The 16,865-nt window shown below is 34.9% G+C and overlaps 1 long non-coding RNA gene across 3 annotated transcripts in view; it reads left to right on the top strand.

The window, feature by feature from the left end:
* The window catches only part of LOC123797781 (uncharacterized), a 108,485-nt gene that overhangs the window by 82,033 nt on the left and 9,587 nt on the right, over positions 1-16,865 (top strand). The window contains exon 6 of one of the 3 annotated variants that reach the window (XR_015725748.1): positions 977-6,240. The exons of the other annotated variants lie outside the window; for them this stretch is intronic. This is a non-coding gene — a long non-coding RNA (uncharacterized LOC123797781). Of the gene's footprint in view, positions 1-976; positions 6,241-16,865 lie in introns of those variants that run through there. 3 annotated transcript variants of the gene reach the window in all.

The following is a 16,865-nucleotide window of genomic DNA, read 5'->3' as shown; positions in this document are numbered from 1 at the left end:
TCCTGGTACCTGTCTGCTGGCTTGTCTTTATATTTGAAGGTCGGACTGGTAGTTGTACAGAAAATTTTGTAGTCAGGTGTTTCAAAAGTACTCAGCAAATAATGGTAACTACTCAACAGGAATCTTGGTAACTTCTACTCCTTCTATCAAGGTGGACTAATTTTTCTCTCTCAGTCTATGAGTCAAGTGTTTTAAACTGTCAACTTTCACTTTGATTTTCAGTGAGAAATGCTCTAGTACTTGCTGTAGACTGAATGTGTTCCCCAACCAGATTCACGTGTTGAAAACTAATCCCCATATGATGGTGTTTGGTGGTAGGGCCTTTGGGAGGGGATTAGTGCTCTTATAAAAGACCTCCCAGAGAGCTACCTTCCCTCTTCTGCCTTGTGAGGACACAGAAAGAAGGTCGTCATCTACAAAGCTGGAAGTGGTTCCTCACCAGCCACAGAATCTACAGGTCTCTCGATCATGTACTTCTCAGCCTCTAGAAATATGAGAAAGACATTTCTGTTCATAAGTCACCCAGCCCATGATATTCTTTTTTTTTTTTTTAAAGATTTTATTTATTTATTTGACAGAGATAGAGACAGCCAGCGAGAGAGGGAACACAAGCATGGCCACCCAGGCGCCCCCAGCCCATGATATTCTTGGTACAGCAGCCTGAATGGACTAACCGTAATCTTCAGAGAACTTTGGCTGCCCTGCCTAGACCTACTTTATAGGCCTGGTGGATGCAAACACAGCTGCACACATCTGTGAGGTTCTCCCAGAGGCAACTGAGAGCCAGCACTGCCAGTCTTCTTACTTCAAAGTGGTCAGTTATGGTGTGGTGTTTATTTATAGGCATGTGTTGAGTATCGGCTACATACCGGGAGTTTTCTAGGTGAGTCCAAGCTGAGTACAGGCTTCAGCTGAACCCGTTTCTCTGCCAGTGTTTTTTTCTCAACCCTGTCTTTCATCCCTCACTCCCATACAGGTTTTACCTGACTTTCTCATTAAAGCACTTGAACAAGAAACTCCAGTTAAGGCACCACTTCTACCGAACCTCGCTGAAGATATAGAATTTACATCAAGTGATCATGAGGTTCTCCTCATGTTAAGAATTCATTCAAAAATAGGGGCGCCTGGGTGGCACAGCGGTTAAGCATCTGCCTTCAGCTCAGGGCGTGATCCCAGCATTATGGAATCGAGCCCCACATCAGGCTCCTCCGCTATGAGCCTGCTTCTTCCTCTCTCACTCCTCCTGCTTGTGTTCCCTCTCTCGCTGGCTGTCTCTATCTCTGTCAAATAAATAAATAAAATCTTAAAAAAAAAAAAGAATTCATTCAAAAATAAGAATAAACATAGAATTTTACACTTATAAGTGATCACATAACCTGTTGGTTACGTTTTATATTTTAAGGCCTTGAAACCTCTTTTTTCCAATACATGTTCTTTTGTATTTATTGAGATATTCTGGCTACCGTTTAAATGATTCTTTAGTTTATAAAATACGTATGATTGTACTGGAAAAGGAATAGTTACTATTGCCATTAGATCATAGTTTAGGATCTCTACAATAGGCGAGAACTTTAACACTTATATCCAAGTGGATGTAATTACTTATCAATTTTAATTTTTTCATTTTAAAAATAATATTGCTTCCCTTTATTCTCGTATTTCCTTTGTCAAAACTGAGCCATTGCTGATCCTAATAGCTCAAATAGAAAATTTTCTCTCCCCTGGTATGAAACAGACTACTGTAAGATATTACTGAAACGTTCTGAAATGTACTTATGAATCAAAATATTTTGGAAGGACAATCCAGCCATTGTAAGAACCTTTCTATTAATTAGTACTTGAATTGCTCAACTTCAGCTTTTTAATATGAATAGTTGGAAATGGAGATCTAAGAAATTTTATCCCGAGTTTCTTGGGAATTTTAAAATGTAGAATTCTAAGATTTTATTATCTAGGGAATTAAAATCTAACCCTTTCTATTGATTATGCCATGTATTTGAATACATAGCCAACTAAAAAGAACTTTAAAGAATGTGCCTAGTTATTGATAAACCCATGATTTATAATATTCAAACATCTTGAGTTCATATTATAAGGACATTTATTTCAGCTATATTTCCTTTTCATGACTATATCCTTCAATCTCAAATTCTACCAGTGAATCAATTATTTGTAATTGCCGTGTTATCTATCTAATGAGAATTCATAGATATTTTTCAAAAAGTGAAATAAAGCAGTAAAACATGGGCATTACTTTGTAACTTATTTCTTGTCATTCTGACCATATCTAACAAGCCAATTCCATTTTTATGGCAAAAGGGCTATTTATCCTGGCTTAAACCTGTGTTCCTCAAATGTTGTGCTTAAATCAGTCAAACACTTTTCTATAAGGCTTTATATTAACTTGCAATTTGAAACTTGGTAAACATATGGATATCTGAAGAAGACATATATTTATATATTTATATCATAAAGAAATCTATAATTAAAAATCAATAAATATGGTACAATCACAACTTAAAAATTAATTGTTTACATTTACATGTTCTTTTCTGGACTTCGCTTGCATTCATATATGCAAAATATATAGTTTTATCTTACTAGTTTTTTATTTTGCTTTTGCCAATATTTTTATTTAAATAACATAGAATTCCATTGAAAAAAGGATGTCATAATTGCTGCTCATATGTCATAAATCAAGATCTCTCTTTGTCACGTCACACAGTATATTTGTAAGAAATTTGAGAATTTTATCTTTATTGGTTTTATTGTGAGTTTTGTATTTCTCACAGTTCAAAAGGGAAAGAATAAAGTCACCAATAAAAACAGTATAGTCCAGAAAATAAATTATTTCATTACATATAAACAGAATTAGGCACAAGTTGGATAAAATGGGGTTGTGTTTCACTATAAAATTATTTTTTCTGATAGGAAGAATGGGAAGCAAAGCATTTATTAAAGCTTGTATGTATGTGCATGTACTAAATTAATATTACTAGACACACTATTGATAGATGTTAAGTTGAGGTGTTTGTTTTGTTTTGGTTTGGTTTGGTTTTGTTTTTTTGTTTTCAGATTTTCCTAAACAAGTCCAGATTGGATCTATGGTCTAGATTTTCATTTTCATTGCAAGATTGAAAATGAACAGGATTTCCTTTTAAACTTGAATAATGAATCTTGTCTTAATTCCCAAATTCACTAGTGATTGGAACCTTAAAAACTTGCCAAAATGGGTGGGGGAATGTAGTCCAAGATGACACTGTAGGAAGACCCTGAATTCATCTCTTCCTATGGACAGGCCAAAACCATACCAATATATGGAATAACTCCTGCTGAAAAAGAATGGAAAACAGCTGAGCAGCTCCCTCCACAACACAGGATTAAAACACTACATTGAAACAGGTTGGAGAAGTAAAGTCACCAAAAGGCAGGTCTGTCACTGCCCAAGTGGTGTGGCTACACCGAATTGGGAGGAGGGGCTCTCATGGATTTGAAGCTTTTCCTAAGGATTGAGGGGTCTGTCCCCAACATCAGGCACCCCAACCATTGGGACCTGCACCAGAGAGACAAGGCCCTCAAAACATCTGGCTTTGGAAAGCAATGGGGCTTACATCTGTGAGATCTGGGAGGCTGTAGGCATCTAAGATACTCCTTTTGAGAGGCTCACATGTGAACTCACTCACCCTGGAAGCCAGCGCAAAGTGTGAGAGATGACTGGATTATATGAGAAAGAGATTAGTTTTCTAATTTTAAAGCATTTGTAGAAGAGGGAGGGATCAGTTGGGACTTTCTTTGGGGTAGAGTCACTGGCAAGTGCCACTTTTGCCCTCTCCCTCTCCCTTGCTATTATAGGCAGGTGCTCAGGAGCATAGACTCACTAAAGCCAAGAGCATGCCTGCCCCTACTGCTCTTTCTCTGCATCACTAAAGCCATAGACCTGCCAGTCCCCAACACTTTTCCACAGCCTAACTATAGCCAATGGGTGAGCACAATCCACACAGGGGATGCCTCTTGATCTAGTGTTCAGAGGGGCTGCTGTCCAGAGGGGCTGGTGTTCCTGGGCCCCAAGGGACTATAACAACCAGAAAGACAGTTCAGGGCAGGCTACCACAACCAGGGGCCTTGCCCACAGCAGACTGAAACCCCTCCAGATCTCTTGGTCTGGATGTCAGCATGGTCTTTGATTGAAGTCCCACAGGACTTTATATGTTTACATATGTTAAGAGCTACTGCTTGAAGATCTGGTTTCTACTATAATCAACTACTAATAATCAACAACTACTAATAATTAAAATTCCGCCCCTCCAAAAAAAAAAAAATATTGGAAGAAATAATGGCTAAAAACTCCCTGATGTGAGGAAGGAAACAAATACCTAGGTCCAGGAAGCAAAGAGAGTTCCAAAGAGAACCCAAAGAGATCCACACCAAGGCACATTATAATTAGAATGTCAAGAGTTAAAGATAAAGAATATTAAAAACAGCAAGAGAAAAACAACTTGTTACATACAAAGGAACCCCCATAAGACTATTAGCTGATTTTCTAGCAGAAATTTTGCAGGTCAGAAGTGGGGAAAGGAAAGAAATTTCCAACCAACAGTACTCTACCCAGCAAGGCTATCATTCAGAATTAAAGAGAGAAAGATTTTTCCAGATAGCAAAAGCTAATGGAGTTCACCACCACTAAACTGGCCTAACGAGAAATGTTAGAAGAATTTTTTTTTTTAAAGATTTTATTTATTTATTCGACAGAGATAGAGACAGCCAGCGAGAGAGGGAACACGAGCAGGGGGAGTGGGAGAGGAAGAAGCAGGCTCATAGCGGAGGAGCCTGATGTGGGGCTCAATCCCATAACGCTGGGATCACGCCCTGAGCCGAAGGCAGACGCTTAACCGCTGTGCCACCCAGGCACCTCTAGAAGAATTTTTTTAAGCAGAATAGAAAAGGCACTAACTAATAACAAGAAAAGTAATAATCTCACTGGCAAGGGTGAATATATAGTAAAGGTAGTAGATTAACCACTTATAAAACTAATATGAAGGTTAATAGACAAGAGTAGTAAACCTAAAATTATTTGCAATAATTAATTAAATAAAAAATTAAGAGATGTAAAATAGGACATCAAAACAAAAAATGGGGAGGGGGAGTACTAGCAAGAATAAACAATGGGAAAAAGACAGTCTCTTCTACAAAAGGTGTTGGGATAACTGGATAGCCACATGCAAAAGAATAAAATTAGACCACTGTGTTAGTCCATACACAAAAATTAGCTCAAAATGGATTAAAGGCTTGAGTGTAAAACCTGAAACTACAAAACTCCTAAGTGAAAGCATAGCAACAAGCTCCTTGACATCAGTCTTGGCACTGAATTTTGGGATCTGACTCCAAAAGCAAAAGGAACAAAAGCAAAAATAAAGAAGTAGGGCTACATCAAACAAAGAAGCTTCTATATAGCAAATATAACTATCAATAAAAAGAAAAGGCAACCCACTGAATGGGAGAAGATACTTGCAAATTATGTATCTGATAAGGGGCTCATACCCAAAATACATAACAGCTCAAACAATTCAACAGCAAAATCAAACAATTCAATTAAAAAGTAAGCAGAGGATCTAAATAGAAATATTTCAAATGTAGACATACCAATGGCCAACAGGCATATGAAAAGATGTTCAATATCGCTATCTGGGAAATGCAAATCAAAACCACAATGAGCTATTACCTCATACCTGCTAGAATTGCTATCATAAAAAAGACAAGAAGTAACACATGTTACAGAGGATATGGAGAAAAGGGAGGAACCCTCATGTTCTGTTGGTGGGAATGTAAATTGGTGCAGCCACTATGGAAAACAGTATGGAGCATACTCAAAAAATTAAAAAATAGATCTAGCATATTACGGAGTATTTATCTGAAGAAAATAAAAACATTAATTTGAAAAGATTAGGGATTGAACATCCTTATGTTCATTGCTTTATTATTTGTAATAGTAAAGATATGGAAACAACATAACATCCATCAGTGGATGAATGGATAATGAAGATGTGGTATATATGTACAATGGAATACTACTCAAACATAAAAAAGAAAGTCTTGCCATTTGTGACAGCATGAATGAACCTGGAGGGTATTATGCTAAGTGAATTAAGCTAGAGAAAGACAAATACCTTGTAATTTCACCCATATGTGGAATCTAAAAAAGAAAACAAATGAACAAACTCATAGATACAGAGTACAGGTTGGTGGTTGTCAAGGGGAAGGGGGTGGGAGTATGCTAAAAGGGTGAAGAGGGTCAATTGTATGGTAATGGATAGTAACTGGATAAATTGTGATTATCCTTTTGTAGTGTATACAAGTATTGAATCATTATATTGCACGCCTAAAACCAATATAATGTTAAATATATAAACTTTAAAGAAATTAAATTAATTTTTTAAAATTGCCAACATGTTCTCCATAGATGCTTTTGAGATTTAAATTGTGACAGGATCTGATTCACTAACAATATTTTAGGCTGGAGTCAAGATTCTCATAAATTTTAAAAACATGGCTCCAAACTTGACCCTGTCCAATTACTTTTCTGCATTGGAAGTGATTGCAGTTCTGGGTCATGTCTAGGCTGCTCAGTGTAGGTATGATTTAAAAGCCATTTTCTGTAAAAAGCTTGCCTTACCAAGATAAATAACATGTGTGATAATTTCTTTCCAGTGGGTTTGCTGCCACTTTTCGATTAGTATTGAAATAAGAGTAATGGCATATTCTCTGGTTTGTCCTATTTTTTAGGAAAGAAAAAATGAACGTGAATTCCATTATATTTAGAAGGAGAACTATTTTAGAATGAATCTCTTATATTTATGGACAGATATTAGTTATATTGGAATAGTCTCAGGTGTGGATATTTTCCAAGTTGTTAAGATTGTGATACAAAGAAGAAGCTTTAAATGTCTGTATCATTACTTTAATTTTTAGCTAACAGGAAAAGTTATCAACATGGACAGCCATGCAAAATAAGAATATAGGGTGATCGGTATATCAGAACAGCACCAAGATGAAATTGTACCAACAATTTCTAGAAATATTTTTAATTTGTTTTAGACCATTATACATTATGATAGTCATGATGGCATTTACTAAAGGACTCTAAGAATCTCTTCTGAAACTGGTATTCGGGGCGCCTGGGTAGCACAGTCGTTAAGCATCTGCCTTCGGCTCAGGGCGTGATCCCAGCGTTCTGGGATCGAGCCCCACGTCAGGCTTCTCTGCTAAGAGCCTGCTTCTTCCTCTCCCACTCCCCCTGCTTGTGTTCCCTCTCTCACTGGCTGTCTCTCTGTCAAATAAATAAATAAAATCTTAAAAAAAAAAAAAAAGAAACTGGTATTCATCAAATATTATGCTGTAATTATGATTAGAAAACAACATTGTGGTGTTCTATATTCATTAATCTTTGATAATTGTCGCACCAAATGTGCAGTTTTAAAAGCAAAATAAGATCAATCGCTGTCACTGAAAGCTTTACTTACAAACCAAAATCAATGTTTCTCTTTTTTTCTACTTAAATTAAGATTGTGCAATTATTGGAAAAGGGCAATTAGAATAAACCTTATGATTTATAACTCTAACAAATATAAGATTTCTGCTCCAGATACACAGGTTCATAACTCTGCCAGTACTAAAACATCGGAAGATACACAAAATCTATATATGTGATTGTAGACCTGGTGAGGCCTCCTTGAGAATAGCTTAGCTATGAAAAATCCATTTGAAATTCCAACAAACTTTTTTATAGTGGAGAATTAGTCACTCTCTTTATACTGAAAATCATGCTTACTGAGGTCCAATGTTTTCTCACAGATGAGCAGGTTAGGGCATAAGGAGATTGTAACAAAAAGGTACTAGCAATAGTCATTCTTCATTATTTATGTATCAATTCCATTACTGTGGAATGAGTCTCAAATTTCTGTCAGAACTCTACTTCTACCTTATTTTTTCTGGAGATGCTAGTTAAAAATATGGATTCCTGGTACCTATACCAGGAAAAGACCCTCTTAAGGGAGAGAAAAGGGTCAGAATTTTCAACATTTTTGTACACTAACTTTAAATCAAATGGTTGCTTGGAAGTCTCCTCCTCGCTTTAAAGAGAAAATGAGTAGGGATTACTGGCTCTATGGTAGATCCCATAACACTTTCAGAGCTTCCACGTTGTGTGGTTTTGCTATAAGGGTGAAGATACATCACATGTGCATCCTAAACAGAATGATATATTTTAATTTCTTCCATGAGTATACACTGCCCTATGAGTCCCAAAGGTCATTGTCCTTTTTTGATCAGGCTAGGACTTTCCAAGACCTCAGAAAGGGCAGCTAAAGGATATGGTCAAAAAACCAAAATTGTAGCTTTATATTGACAATTTTTCACTCATGAATATATTTTCATTTCATACATACAAAAGGATATATGTACCCCAGAAACAAACTCTGAAAGATCTTTATAAAATAAATACTGTGAATTTACCACTCAACTAATGATGGAATATTAGCAATACTATTTAACAGCCTAGGTGCATTGCCTACCTTTCCCACTAATAAGCACTTTCTTAGCATTTTTGTTTACCATTTCCTTGCTTTCTGTGTGTGTGTGTGTGTGTGTGTGTGTGTGTGTCTATGTGCGTGTGTATATACACATCTATCTATCATCTATCTATGTATCTATCTATTTATCATATAACTTCTTCATAGTTCAGGGGTTTATATTAAATCATTTAAGTATGTTTCGAAATGTTTAATTTTACTCAGTTTCATACAGTATGAAAATTGATATTTTGCATGATTTTTCTGCTCTTTACTTTTTTAACATCGTGTTTTTTAAAATCATACTACCTGATGCATGTAAGCTGTAGCTATTTTAATTTTGCTACTTATAGTAATCTACTACATAAATATACACCATTTATCAATTTCTATGTTGATGGTTATTTTGGTTATTTCAACTTTTGCTATCATAAACTACATGGCCATTGTATGTCTCCTGAAGCACACTCACAAGAAGTTATCTCAGGTGCATACCTATCAGTAGAATTAATGGATCATAAGTTGTGCACATATTCTTCTATACTGGCTAATGCTAATTTGCTTTCCAATGCCCCTGTACCAATCTAAACCCCCAACTCCCCATATCTGCAGCAATTCTCAGAGTTACCAGACTTAAAAAATTTTTTATGAATGTGGTTGCTATAAAAATGGTATCATAGAGATAAAAACTTTCTTTCCCATCTTTCAGAAAAGAATGAGTCCACTTTTGTTTGCTGGCCACTGATTGTTTCTCTTATAAGGAAAGCTTATTCAAGGCTTTCAGGAAATTTTAAATTCAATTGTTGGTCTTTTTGAATTGTAGGAGTTCTTAATACTACATTTTAAAATATTAATCATTTTATGGTTAAATACGCTGCAAATATTTTTCTAGTTTAGGGCTTATCTTTCACATTCTTTTACTAACAATTCTCTAATGTAGTCAAATTTATCAATTACTTTATGGTCAGATTGTTTTGCATCATCTTAATCAAATATTTCATAGATCAGGGATTATAAAGATGTTCGTTCACATTTTCTTGGGAACGTATTAAAGTTTGTCTTCCACATTTAATTTTCTAAATCATTTGAAGTTGATATTTGACTTTAATGTAATTTAATTATTCAATTTAATTTTGACCATGGGGATACATAGTTGTTCCAATACTATTTATTAAATGTTCATCATTTCACCACTGCTCCGAAATTTGAGATGTGTGATATAGCATGCTTCTATATTTGCATGCCTCAATTTACATACTTTTTTTTCTGTTCATCTGATAAACTCATTTACCATGTGCTAACAGTATATGATATAATTAATAGAACTTTAAATAAGTATTAATGCTTTGACATCTCTCTCACCTATTCTTCCAGAATTTCTTGGCTATTCTTAGTCATCCAATCTACCTTCTAAGTTATACACTATTACTTGAAAATTTTTGTGTTGATTGTATATTGTTTTTCAATTATATCCATAAATCATTTTGTGATGATCTTACACTTTAATGTTAGTAAGGTTTCTGTTCAGTGACATGCATGTTTTTCATTCATTCAGATTTTCTTTAGTATATTCTACTCTGTTTTACAGTTACCTTGAAGAATCTCTTGGCACATATTTTTGTTCAACTTTGCATGGTTGGTTCATTTATTACTGCAATTTACATAGCTTATTTCAAAATATATATGTACCTCTGAGAATAATAAATATATTTTCTGTTCCTTTTTGTATTTATGGCTAAAACTTCCAACACAATGTTGAATAGAAATGTTAATAATGGCCATACTTTTCTTGTTTTGAATTTATGAGAGGAGATGCTTATATTTCTCTACAAAGAATTACATAGATTTTTAGTATCTATCCTACATCTTCTAGTCTATGTTTAGCATACTCAATTTAAAAAAATAAAGAATGGTCATTGAATTTTATCAAATATACTTTTGCTTCCACTGAAATAATCATATGATTTAGGGATTTTAATCACTAAATATGATGTTATTAATTCATTGAATATCTAGTATAAAACTAATGATGTATTTCTGAGATAACCAAACTTTGTCATATTATTCACTTGTTTAGTATTTAATCATGAATGGCTGAATGCTCAACATGCTTATCAATTTATATCTTAACCCTTCTGGCAAGAAATACAAAAACCTTAGAATACATGAACTCTGATCAGTTTCTTTCCAATTGCCATGTTATTTGTATTCAATAGTTTAGTCTGTCTTGAAAATATACTTGTTTCACTTTAATTTTTGAAAAGTACTTTTTCTGGTTTCAAGAATCCTAAGTTGATAATATTTCCCTTCAATTTTGTAAAAATGTAATTCCACTTTTTTTTTTTTCCAGTGTTCTGTGTTGGCATTTGCTCAAAGGGCAACACTAGCTTTGATATCCACTGCACGTATCTAGTGAACACCCCTATGTGCTAGCCAGTGTTCTAGGGTTCACTCACTGCTCATTTTAGTCCAGGGTTCCCTTTGATTGCCCATCACTGGGTCATTCCTCCAGCTTTTATATGACTTTAGCAATGCCATGAAAGGTATGTTACAACTTATCTCAGAAGTAGTTGTATTCTAGTGAAAGAACTTTATAAAGAGTTCTCTATACTAATAAAGGTAGAAATCCTATTAATTTAAATTTGATACTATCTCAAATATAATATTGTAACCTGCAAATGATCCACTTTAAAACAAAACAAAATTAGTTATCAACATGAATACTTGACCCATATTTGAAATAATTATATCAGAATGTTTCAGTGAGACATGATCTCTACACATATAATGATAACCATAGGAATTCCTAGAATAATCTATTCCTGTCTAAAATTTTAAAATGCACTGGCGGGATGCCTGGGCTCAGTTGTTTAAATGTCTGACTCTTGGTTTCTGTTCAGGTCATGATCTTATGTCATGAGACAAAGCTCCACGTCAGACTCTGTGCTGGGCATGGAGCCTGCTTAAGATTCTCTCTCTCCCTCTGCCCCCCCCCCCCCCCGCTGCATGCATGCACTCTCTCTTTCCCTCTAAAATAAATAAATAAATCTTTAGAAGTGTATTGGCACGTTGAAACAGCATAATGAGGAGTATCTTCATAGCTCAAAATAAAATATAAAACTGGTAATTAGAAACATCTATAAGCAGCTTGCTTGCCTTGTCTGAAAAAGGATTTTTCTCCTCTATTCAAACAGATCTCAGAATCAGGGTATGGAATCTAAGAGGTAATGATAAAAGCGACACTAAAATGAACTCCTAGTAGATTTATTTTATCCTAGATAGCTCAAAATTACTTAGCACCCCTTATTTTTTTAAAACCTCATTACATCTGAGGTATTGAGGTTGACATTTGTGTATGTGTGGAAGGAATGAAAAATGCGGGTAGTTTTGGAAAGAAAGTCCTGTTCTTGGAGAGAAATACAATTCACCAAGAGAAAAGCAAGATGTACAAATAATCCTAGTGGGGATGAGTGAGGAGGAAAGGAGTATGTTTTTAATGTGAACCAGATAGGGATGACAGGAGCTTCAGAGTTTCAGTGAGACACTGGGTTGATCAGCTTTCACATTTCTTTTCATCTCTTTGGTACATTTGAGAGTCCTCCTGAGTGCAGGATTTCCATAGCTTGAATAAGTTTTGAAAAATCCTGTTTTAAAAAAAAAACACCTTTTATATCTGGCATTTTATATTGGATAGTATTGTAGTTCTAGATGTATTTTTTTTTTTTCCTGAAGGTGTGCACTATGGTGTTTAAGCCTGTGGTTGGCCTGAGGTGTTTTCTTTGTCGTTTTAATAAAGGCCTCCTGTTGGAGTCCCACTTCCTTTCTATCTACTACTCTTCCAGCCCAACAGAGCCAGAGCCACAAGAAAAGCAAAGAATCTTTTGCCTCATGGAATGTTTATAGGCAGTCTGGGATTAAAATAAAAGTAGAAATTAGCAAGTCTTTTGATGCAAATGTATATTTTAAAGACATGTAGGATATCTTTCCTACAAACTCTTCAAAATACGAAACATGTTTCAATAACATAGCCCACATGATATTCAGAGCTTATATTCTTAAAGTCAGATACACTGAGATATAATTCACATACAGAAGAATTCACCCTCAGTTCTATATACTATTTAGTATATGCAATCATGTAACCACCACCAGATAAGAGCAGTTCTATCTTCCCCCCAAAAAACTTGTGGTCCTTGTTGTCAACCCCTGTCCTTAACCACAGTCTTTTGCAACCACTGATCTGTTTTCTGTCCTTAAACTTTTGCCTTTTTCTGTACCTTTTAGCTATTTTAAGCATTATTTGTTTATTAGAAATGTTTATTGAATACCTACCACACTAAAGTCATCATTATCTACAGAATTATACCAAAGTCTGTTAATATTCAGCATTCATTTCTAGTCAGATTTGAATGTTGTTCCAAACAAAATAAACATCAATTTATGAAATAGCCACATGTCATATGCAAATTTCTCCCATAATTACTACATTTTTTTCAGCTTTAAAAGTCTGAAAATGGAGACGGTTATTGGTGGGAGGCGAAGTCGAGCTTGGTCCACAATAAGATTTGTTGATTGGCGAGTGATCTGGAACTCACCTTGACTTTCATAAACAATACTTTCAGAGCTGCTTTGACCACAGTCTGTGCTGGAGGAGTTGAAGATTCTAGCAAATCCCTACTGATTATGCAACCATGTATCTAGACCTCAGCTGACTGATTTAGGTGAAATTGGCTGGAACCGATTTATACAATCCACAGAGAAAAAAAAAAAAAACAAACTCCAGAGTGTTCATGCATATGATACTCCAAGTTAAACCTTTTCAAAATCAGAAGTGAAAATAGGCCAAATTGCTAAGTGTTTCTCTTGAGCTTTCCTTTAGAAAGATTCCAGTTTTGCAAAATGGCTGTTTACTTTTTGGCACAGAGTCTCTCATCTGAATTTGATGAACCTTTATTTTTGTCAATAAATTACTCACAATAAGCTGGTAGTAGTCTTTCCCTTGCACTTAGGAAGTATGAATATTGGCAATTCCTTTCAGTTTTCTCCTTGAATAACAGGGTTTTTTTTTATTTTAAATTGAGGTTATTCAGAATAAATCAAATAAGAAGAGTTGAAATATGATTAAATTATCCTTATAGTCAAGGAAGTACTCAATCAAATTATTCACATTCCTATTGTGTCATTTTACTACCAAATATATTTTCTCATCCACATAAATGTGAATTAATATTCAAACCACTTCTGACTTAAATGTATCTGACTTCACTCTATCCCAAATAAAGGAAAACAAAGTTTTAAAGCTCTTTTATCAAGTATGTGCATTCTCCTATTGCCAAGCCAAACTGTCTATTGTCAAATAGCAACCAATGAATCTAAATAACTCTTAAGCTTTTGAAGTGGATATATACATAGTTTTTTCATCTCTCCATTTCCATAAAATAACAATATTCTTGGTGTTAGAGATAATGCTTATGTTTATCTGCCACTGTCCTCAAAGTTATTCCAAGCACATAAGTATCTAATATTAGACAATATTTAATCAAATTCTGCACAGATACAAGTAAAAATCAGATATACTAGTTGGTTAAGCCTGGGGGGAGAAACTGCATGGGACCATTGAACTAAGCAACTCGTTGACAAGTGTGCTTTACATGTGAAGGCAGCATCTCCTCTAGAAAGCCTTATCTCACTCCCAGTCTAGACTAGTCTCATCTTTTTTTTTTTTTAAAGATTTATTCATTTATTTGAGAGAAAGAGAGAAAGAGAGCACAAGTAGGCAGAGCAGGAGGCAGAGAGAAAGGGAGAAGCAGGCTCCCCACAGAGCAGGGAGCCTGATGTGAGACTTGATCCTAGGACCCTGGGATCATGACCTGAGCGGAAGACAGACGCTTAACCGACTGAGCCACCCAGGTACCCCTACGCTAGTCTCTTATACAAGGTGATGTAATAATTTTTTAATTTAGCTACTTCATTCACTGAAATGAAAATTCCTTGAGATTATGAATATGTGGTTTAATCATTTTCTGGAATCCTTCATGTAGAAGCATCTACTAAATGATAAATAATTAAATATATGTTGAAAACATTTTCTTTATGCTATAGTATGCTGTAAAGAAAGAAGCTATTTAAATGTGCAAGATAAGTAAAATATATCATTCCAGGTACACAAATTAGAAATACTGACTTAAACTGGGTTCAGGAAGTTACCAAGACCTTAGGGCATCAAAAGTGGAGTGCACAGCAAATGTGCTTGGTTTGTCTATGAGACTAGACCCTAGTGAATTTCTCCCAAATGTCTGCTTTGTGCCAAACTGTGGAGGTGGCAATAGACAAGTATGTTTGGTTGCTTGTGCTTTTGGTGTTACATCCATTGAACTGCCAAATTCAATGCCATGAAGTTTTTCTCCTATGCTGTCTTCTAAAAATTTTATAGTTTTAGCTCTTACACTTAAGTTTTTGATCCATTTTCAGTTGATTTTATTGTGCGATGCAAAGTATGGGTTCAACTTCATTTATTGGCATGTGGATATCAAGTTTTTCCAACACATTTCTGGGAAGAAAAACCCTGTCCTTTCCCTATTAAATTGGCATTGACATGGCATCCTTGTCAAAAAGCATGTGACCATACATATGAGGGTTGATTTGTGGGCTTTCTATTCTAGTCCATTCATCTGTATGTCTACCTTTATTTCAGTATCACACGGTTTGATTACCATAACTCTGTAGCAAGCTTTGAAATCACGAAGTGTGAAATCTCTGGCTTTGCTTTTTTTCAAGATTGTCTTCCCTCTTTGAAGTCCCTGAAGATTCCATAGGAATTTTAGGTGTCTTTCTAAAAAGTCATCACCAAACCCAAGATCATCTAGATTTTCTCCTATGTTGTCTTCTAGGAGTTTTATAGTTTTTTTTTTTTTTTTTTTTTTTTTTTTTTAAGGAGATGGAAGTTTATAGTTTATTGAATACACCACAAGGGAGCAGTGGGCAGGACAGCAGAGAGGCTGTCTGCCGGCATTTTATAATTTTTACTTTTACATTTGGGTCTGTAATCCTTTTGAGGTAATTTTTGTGAAGAATATAAGGCTTGCATCTAGATTCATCTTTTTACATGTTGCTGTCCAGTTGTTTCAGCACCATGTGTAGAAAGACTATCTTTTCTTTATTGTAATGAATTGTTCCTTTGTCAAAGATCAATTCATAAGTAATTTTAAGGGAATATTTTAGACCATATTCCTTGTCCCAACAAAAACTTTTATCCATGGTTTTAATATATTTTGTTGATTGTCACCTCCAACAATTTGTTATATTGATGGCTGCAAAATTAACCTCATTGTCATTGCTATTTTCATACATGAAAATTTAAAGGAGTAATTTAGCTCTATAATATTTTTAGGCTCATTATGTTAAAAACAAATGATGTATTTGTGAAAATTAATAAAAGGAAACCTCACTAAAACGAAGTCAGGAGGCCAGAAAGGGGAGTTTTATGCCATACCACTCCACATCAATTATAGGAAGGACTGTCAATTACATACCTCAACAGAATAATCCTCAATAGGAAAGAATCATCAATTTCAGGCCCCAACAAAGATGTACATTGCATCTTCTACCAGAAATTGACTACCCCAGCAACTCACCCTGGGCTCTTGCTTTTTGCCAGTGAAATTTCCTTCAAAACCACCCCTCTCAACTTCCTGTTTATTCTCCATAAAATAACATTCTTTTGTTTCATTTATTGGACTAGCTTATGGTTTTTGCTGTAAACTGCAAATTCCTGAATTGCAATTCTCTGATATTCCTGAATGAACTGTATTGTTGGTAATATAACTGACTTTTATTTTTAAGAACAGCACATTCGAAGTTGGGATGTTAAAAGAATATGCAAAGAAATGCTTAAGCCAAGGAGTAACTTTAGTCAACATATAACCACAAATACATACACCACAAATGCATGTGTTTTTCATTTTAAAGGATTTAACTACTTCTCATATACTTGTATAAAGGATCTTATAAATATTTTTCTTTTAATGTCCTACCATGATATAAAATGTCGCTTTAAGTTTGCTTGTTGAAACTCACTCATGTATTCAGTCATTAATTAATCTAAACAAGCACATTTATTATCTAGCCATTTATGTGTTCAGAACCAGGTGAAGTGTTGGTGGTAGAGAGATAAAAGACATTGCACTTGCTCTCAGGAAAATTTAAATTTGGTGTGAAAACAGATGATTTAAATATAGCATGAAGGATGTTACCCAGTAATCAACAAGTGCTAAAAGAAGTTATTCACGGAGCATGGGTTTT

Source organism: Ursus americanus, chromosome 9 (assembly GCF_024610735.1).
Source record: "Ursus americanus isolate L20-20 chromosome 9, mUrsAme1.1.p, whole genome shotgun sequence".
Classification (NCBI taxonomy): domain Eukaryota; kingdom Metazoa; phylum Chordata; class Mammalia; order Carnivora; family Ursidae; genus Ursus; species Ursus americanus.
This window is presented reverse-complemented; position numbering and strand designations above follow the sequence as displayed.